Genomic DNA, 8188 nt, shown 5'->3' on the forward strand with positions numbered 1-8188 from the left:
GGCATCACTGTGCTGTGGGTTTACGAAACAGGCCAGGGGTGGAGGCCCTGGAGAAAGGTGAATGGGACCTGGTGGGGGCTGGGCAGGGGCTGAGGAGTCATGGGATCAAGTTTCACCTTAGCCACGGGTGTGTTGTGTGGCTCTGGGCAGGTCACTTTGTCTGTCTGAATCTCATTTTCTTTCTTTTTTAAATTTTTGAGACAGGGTCTCACTCTATCACCCAGGCTGGAATGCAGTGGCGAGATTTTGGCTCACTGCAAACTCTGCCTCCTCGGTTCAAGCGATCCTCTCACCTCAGCCTTCCAAGTAGCTGGGCCCACAGGCGCACGTCACCACACTCAGCTAATTGTTGTATTTTTGGTAGAGACAGGGTTTCGCTATGTTGCCCAGGCTGGTCTCCAACTGTTGAGGTCAAGCCATCTGCCCACCTCAGTCTCCCAAAGCGCTGGGATTACAGGAGTAAGCCACCAAGCCTGGTCTCATTTTCTTATTTGTATAATGAGAGAGTGGGGCCTAGTGAGGCCTAGCGCCCTTCCAGCCCTGACACCCTGGGGCCCCATCCCACATCCCAGAACACCTTGCACCCTGACCTCCATGCAGCCTTCTGAGCAACAGGCAAAGGCCTCTGTTCCCAGCTTGGAGCTCCCCACCAAACGCCCCGCACCTGGGACCGTGCAGGGGCTGCCTTCCCCTCCTGTCTCTCTTCTGCTGGACTCTTGGCAGCACAAACATTTCCACGAAACAGGAAAAAAGCCTGTTCCCCTCCTAGGCAAAGAGAAGGCAATTTAGAAGCAATTTGCAGCTCCCCAGGACAGGAGATAAAGGGAAGGATGGTGGGGAAAGTAAGCCTGAAGTTGCATTTTTTACAAAGCTGTTTTTCCCTCTAATTATTATTATTTTCTTTTTTCAGAGGAGTCTTGTTCTGTTGCCCAGGCTGGAGTGCAGCAGCACGATCTTGGCTCACTGCAACCTCCGCCTCCCAGGTTCAAGCTATTCTCCTGCCTCAGCCTCCTGAGTAGCTGGGATTACAGGCATGTGCCACCAAGGCCAGCTAATTTTTGTATTTTTAGTAGAGACAGGGTTTCACCATCTTGCCCAGGCTGACTTCTAACTCCTGAGCCCCGGTGATCCACCTACCTTGGCCTCCCAAAGTGCTGGGATTATAGGCATGAGCCACCGTGCCCAGCCTTTCCCTCCCTAATTATGTAGTAAATCCAGAAATACAGGTAGAAAGTACAGTAGGAAAAGTGCATAATCCCACATCCAGAGATGGCCATGGGTAACAGAGGATGCATTTCTCTACAATCTTTAGGAAATAACTTATCTGATTTCATAATTTTGGCATCACAGGCATTCTCATATGCTAATAGTTGTTATTTTTCTTTTTTCTGTGCCCGGCCAATATTTGTTATTTTTCCACCTTTTTATTTAAAAAGATTTCAAATACATAGAACAATGTAAAAAAGAAGAGCATGCAATTTGTGCCCCACCCTCTGGATGTGATGGGTGTTGACGTCTGCACAGTGATCAAGCTCGTTTTAGTGGCTGGGTAGTATTTCACTGGGACGCATGTATCTGGGCTCGGTCAGTTACTGAATGAATATGTATTAAGCACCCACTGTGTGCCCAGCAATCTCACAGGCTTTGGGGCCACGTCAGTGAACAAAATAGTCATGTGTTTGCTAAAAGGACACTCTATCTAGGAGCGTGAGGAGGTGCAAAGGAGCTCTTAGGCACAGGAGAAGTGAAATTTCCAATGGTGGAAGGCCGTGTGCGGGTCAACCAGTGCTCCCTAGTTCTCGGGCGTCTTTGGGATGGTGGAAGGGTTTTCATGAGGACTTTTTGGCCAACAGTTTGGGACCTGTTTCCTCTGTAGTACGAAATTGCCAGGGCATTCCCCAGCCGGTGGGAAGCCAGCAACAAGCATCTGTTGGTAGGATGCTACCTCCGAGGCACCCAGCCCAGGGGCCCCTGAAAGCCAGCCACACGGCAAAGTGAGCCAGGCTGGCACTGCCACTGTCCACACTGAACTGGGAAAAATATGGAAAATGCAAACTGACAAGGTGAGGCGTGTTCCATTTTTAAAACTATTTAGGGGCTGGGCACGGTGGCTCACGCCTATAATCCCAGCATTTTGGGAGGCCGAGGCAGGCAGATCACCTGAGGTCAGGAGTTTGAGACCAGCCTGGCCAACATAGTGAAAACCCATCTACAAAAAAAAAAAAAAGAAAAGAGAAATTAGCCAGGTATGATGGCAGGTGCCTGTAATCCCAGCTACTCGGGAGGATGGCGTGAACCTGGGAGGTGGAGGTTGCAGTGAACTGAAATCGTACCATCGCACTCCAGCCTGGGCGACAGAGTGAGACTACATCTCCAAAAAAATATTTAGGGATTTGTCTTCCTTCATTTCTGATAGTCTTGTGTGTCTTGTTGGGTACGAAATGGTAGTGGTTGTGTTATTTTTTTTTTAAATGTCTTTGCTTAAGGCTAGATGTGGTGGCTAACACTTGTGATCCCAGCACTTTGGAAGGCTGAGGCAGGAGGATTGCTTGAGTCTAGGAGTTTGAGACCAGCCTGCACAACAAAACAAGACCCTGTCTCTACAAAACAGTTAAAGAAATTAGCTGGGTATGGTGGTGCATGCCTGTAGTCTCAGCTACTTGGGAAGCTGAGATGGGAGGATCACTTGAGATGCCAGAAGGTGGAGGCTGTAGTAAGCCAAGACTGCACCACAAAAATTAGCCAGGTGTGGTAGTGGGCGCCTGTAATCCCAGCTACTTGAGAGGCTAAGGGAGGAGAATCACTTGAACCCAGGAGGCAGAGGTTACAGTGAGCGAAGATGGCGCCACTGCATCCCAGCCTGGGCTACAGAGTGAGACTCTGCCTCTGAAAAAAAAAAAAAAAAAAAAAAGGCCGGGCATGGTGGCTCATTCCTGAAATCCCAGCACTTTGGAAGGCCAAGGCAGGTGGGTCACTTGAGGTCAGGAGTTCGAGACCAACCTGGACAACATGGTGAAACCCATGTGTACTAAAAATACAAAAATTAGCCAGGTGTGGTGGTGGGTGCCTGTAATCCCAACTACTCAGGAGGCTGAGGCGGGACAATCGCTTGAACCCAGGAGGCGGAGGTTGCAGTGAGCCGAGATCATGCCACTGCATTCCAGCCTGGGCAACAGAGCAAGACTCCATCTCAAAAAAAAAAAAAAAAAAACTCAGTACCAAGAAACATTTATTTAAAACTCCAAAAAGTGAAGTCTCTTTATCATACTATTTTATTCAAAGAGAGAATACTGTCACACCAATTTTTTTTTTAAAAAAACGACAAAAGGTATAAGGTTAGAAGCTCCTAAAGTGGCAAAAAATAACAATTAAAAAAAAAAGAACACCTTAGAAGCAAGGCCAGCTGCCCTCACCTCTTATATTCTAAACACTATGCACCAAAATCTCAGAAGTCACCACTAAAGAACTTATTCATGTAGCAAAACACCACCTATTCCTCAAAAACCTATTGAAGTTAAAATTAATTAATTAATTAAATATTCAGAGCCCTCTGCACCATCCCCTTTTTAAAGAATTTGAGATACAGTCTCGCTCTGTCATCCAGGCTGGAGTGCAGTAGCAGGATCTCAGCTCACTGTAACCTCCACCGCCTGGGTTTAAGCGATTCTCCTGCCTCAGCCTCTCAAGTAGCTGGGATTACAGGCATGCGCCGCGACACCCAACTAATTTTTTTGTATTTTCAGTAGAGATGGGGTTTCACCAGGCTGGCCAGGCTGGTCTGGAACTCCTGGCCTCAAGTGATCCGCCCGCCTCTGTCTCCCAAAGTGCTGGGATTGCAGGCGTGAGTCACTGTGCCCAGCCTCTGAGCCCTTATTTTCCTCCTCTGTCTTGAGCTCCTGAAAACTCTGGCCCAAGTCATCGCCGACCCCCAGCCCACATTTTAGGGACTGCCACAGCCAAACTGCTTGGTTCCAATCCCAGCTCCGCCACCTATCAGCTGTGAATTGTGGACAGGTTCTGACTTGCTGTGGGCCTCAGTTTCCTCATCTGTAAAATAGGAAGAGAGCCCCCCTCTTCTCCCCAGTGGAATAGAGAATAATGCGGTGCCTCGCCGGGGCCCGGGACGTAGCACGTGCTCACTGAGCGATGGCCAGTTTTACTCTGCCTCCTTCTCCGCGCCTGTCCTGGAGAGGAGACCCTGGCTGGGCCTGGGATGGGAGGCTTCCCGGAGGCAGGGGAGGCCAGGAGTGTGGGCGAGGAAAGTGGGAAGGTCCCTGATACAAGCTCTGCTGACTTCAAGGTTCCGCTGAGGCCACGGCCACCAGCCAAGCCGCCTCTGTCAGAGGGAACAAAGGGTGACCTCCCTGCAGGCTCCCTGATTCCACAGGAACGACTCACAGCCTCGGCCTCGGGGCTTTGCGAAACCTTCTTTAAACAATAAGTGCTGAGCTGTGCGCTTCCTCTCTCCAGAGCGGCCTGGGCACATCCGCTCCAATGAGGTGACGTGTTTGTGCATTTGGCCGGGTCGACCACCCCAGAGGCCAAGACGCGGGGACTGGGCCCCAGCCAGGCTGGGGTGCCGTCCAGGAAGAAGACACTGCTTCCCCATGGGCCTGGCACAGTCACTCCCCCGCTGCCCGCCCCACCTCGGGACCAAGTCCCCCCAGGGGGGCCCGCTGTGAGGACGATGTCCAGCCCCAGGGGGCCTGAAGTGAGGACAGGTCATCAGATGGGCCCTGAGAAATTTCCACACGATGGCAATTTTATTATGGTTTCTTGGACTTCTCTAAATGATAAAAAAATCCTTGGAACTCAGAGCCACATGCGGTCAGGATGGCTGTGCTCATGCTGTAGCAGTTCTTGAGCTACTCACTCATCTAACGCATTTTTATTGAGCTCCAGGCTTGGCTCTGAGGGCCCAGTGGTGGACGTGGCAGGTGACAGGCATGGGTGGGCCCTGCCTTACTGGAGCCACAGTCTCATGAGAGCTCCCAGTTAGACAAGCCCATGCCAGTGAAGGGGCCACATGGCACTGAGAAGCCACTTCACTCCCACCAGAGCAGCAGCTGGGATCATCAGACTGACGATAGCAAGTGTGGGTGAGGATACGGAGAAATTGGAGCCCATCTTTGTGGCAGGTGGGGATGACAATGGTGCAGCTGCAGTGGAAACGGTCTGGCAGCTCCTCAAAAGGTTTAAACACAGAGTTACCACGCAGCCCAGCAATTCCACTCCTAGCCTTATACCTAAGACGAATGAGAGCGTCTGTTCACACTAAAACCTGTCCACAAATGTTCATAACAGCAGTATTCTTAGTAGCCAACCAGTGGAAATCACCAGATGTCCATCCATTGATGAAGAGATAAGGTGTGGTATATCCACAGAGTGGGATATTATTCAGCCATGAAAAGGAATGAAGTGCTGAGTCATGTTACAGTGCAGATGAATCATGAAAACATGCTAAGTGGAAGAAGCAGTTCACAGAAGACCTGCATGGCATAGGTTTCCATTTACGAGAACTGTTAAGAACAAGAACATTCATAGAGATATAAAGTGGATGCATGGTTGCCTGAGGCTGGGGGGCGGGGGGAGAGGGGATGGGGTGACTGTTAAGTGCATGGGATCTTTTGGGGTGATGAAAATGTTCTGGAAGTAGGCAGTGGTGATACTCTGGCACCCCTGTGAATATATGAAAAACCTCTGAATTGCACACTTTAAAATTGTTAATTTTATGACATATGGATTATATCTCCATTTTTTTGAAGCAGACAGAAGCGCCAGGGCCAGGAGCTTTCAGTCTATGTGGGCTCTCTCCGCTCACAAATCCAGGAAAGCATAGACTGTATTAATTCCTTTGAAGCTTTCCAGGCTTTTGAAGGCAATGACCGTAGCCCCATCTTCAAAGTCTTCTTGCTGAGGGCTATTTCTGTGGCTCTGGGCTGCCCAGGGAAAGTGCTGGCACACTGTGAGCACAGTGAGTACTCAAAAAGGACAGGCGTGTTGGAAGCGGCAGGCAGGGTCTGGAACAGCCACCTTTTGGCTTCTCTCCAGAGTTCTCAGCGCCACCCAAATCTATCTAGCCTCAGCGCCAACCCCTGCTGGACCTCTCAGCTCAATTGTATCACCTTTGAATGAAAGACACTGCGAAGTGTCCTGCCAGGTACGGTTGGGCAGTTTGTTGACTGTGCAAGCAGCATTTATCAAACACCTACCATATCCCAGAAAGCTTGCTTAGCACTTTGCCTAAACTGAACCTTGTTTCATCCTCACACTCACTCTTTGGTGAGGGAGTCATTATCCTCAGCTTCTGAAGGCAGGAGCCTTGGGAAGCTTTGTGAGTCCCTCAGATTCACGCTCTTTCCCTGGCTGCATCGGGGGCAACCCTGGCAGGCCCCAGTTCTTCAGCAAAGCAAGGCCTGCCTCGCCGCTGGGAAGGGCCAGGAAGCCTCCATCATGCCAGACCTCCCATGCCCAGGGAGTCCCGGGAGCCTGGGACCCGCCCGAAGCTGGGGCTCAGCTGTGGGAGACACAGTGGTGAGACTCTCAGGCCAGGGGTCAACAGGACCTGGGTCCAGCCTTCCTGACTCTCTTCTTTGGCAAGTTGTTGAATCTGTCTGGGCCTTGATTTTTCTCGTATGTTAAATGGGCAGTGACAACATCACTTCTAGAGTTGCTTGGGGATGAAATGACATAACACACGCAAAGCGCTTAGCTCACGGAGGAACCCCTAATGCCTGTCAGCATTCAGAGGCGTGTGCTGGTTGCTTTTCCCCACCATCCACGAGGGCAGGGCCTCAGCTGTCTCGTTCACAGCAGTTCCCGGTGCCTGGAGCCGTGCCTGGCACATGGCACTCAATAAATATTTTTGAACAAATTAATGAACAAATGAATTAGTGAACGAGGGCTACTTAGCACCGGGTGCTGGGCACAGACTTCAGATCTGCCGCTGGAAGTCACCAGACTCCTCCTAGAAGAGGCCACAGCCCCCAGTGCCCCATCCCAGCAGGGGTCAGATTCTCCCTGGGTGGTCCTGCTCAGAAAACACGGCTGGGGGAGCTGCCAGGCGGCAGGGGGTTGGGGGAGTCCCAGCCTCTCCTGCTTCTTCGGCCTTGCGGGCGCCGTGACCTTCCCCACCTGGCCCTGTCCGTCTTGCCGGCTGCCCTGGCCACCAGGGAGCCCGCAGTGCCTGCCCCAGCTCCCCTTTCACACGGAGAGGGGCGCCTTCTCCATCTGTACGGCCTCACCGGGACTTTCCTCCCCAGCTCTCAGGTTACATTCCATTCACAAAAAACAATCCAGATTGTAAGATGTGTGAGCGAATTATAAGGAAAAAAGCGAGGTGGAAAAATGTGGTCAGAGAGTGAGCTAGCTTGGATCGGGGCACAGGAAATTGTTCCACCCACCCCCTTCCACCCACCCACACACATGCCCGGGGCCAGCTGGAAGCATTTCCATCTGCTGCGTGGGCTTCCAGGCTCAGGGCTGCCTGCTCTATGCAGGGGGGTTGGTGGGGCGGGGAGTGGGGTAGGGGACGCTGAGCAAGAGAGGCAAAGAGATTCAGTGGCAGAGGCTCTAATTAACAACTACTCCATTATGTCCTCTTGGTCAAAGCTGCCAGCTCACTGTTGCGCAGGTTGTTCACTCTGCAAGGGTGCTTGGCTCCATCCAACAAGCCATGTGCCCTGGCACGGGGCTCTGTCTGTCCAGCGGGGGACATCTTTTCCTCACACACACAAAGGTAGCTCATGCACTGGTGGTCTTGGCTTGTAAATCTTCACTTCTAAAATGCTTAAAATAGAACTTTGCTCAATGTGACTCTCTCACTCCAAGACTCTCCATGGCTCCCACTAACCTACAGGATAAAAATAATAGCAGCACATTTCCTGATGACTGCCTGTGTGACTGGACTGTGCTAAGGGGTTTTGTGTGCAATGCCGCTTCTCCACCACCACAGACAATTCTTATGAACGGGTCTACAAAAAACTACATAAAAAATATATGTACTGTTTAACAAAAATTTTTTCTTTTTGAGACAGCATCTCGCTCTGTTGCCCAGGCTGGAGTGCAGAAGCACAATCTCAGCTCACCACAACCTCCGCCTCCTGGGTTCAAACGATTCTCCTGCTTCAGCCTCCCAAGTAGCTGGGACTACAGGTATGCGCCACCATGCCTGGTTAATTTTTGTATT

The sequence above is a fragment of the Symphalangus syndactylus genome, chromosome 11 (genome assembly GCF_028878055.3).
Source record: "Symphalangus syndactylus isolate Jambi chromosome 11, NHGRI_mSymSyn1-v2.1_pri, whole genome shotgun sequence".
Classification (NCBI taxonomy): domain Eukaryota; kingdom Metazoa; phylum Chordata; class Mammalia; order Primates; family Hylobatidae; genus Symphalangus; species Symphalangus syndactylus.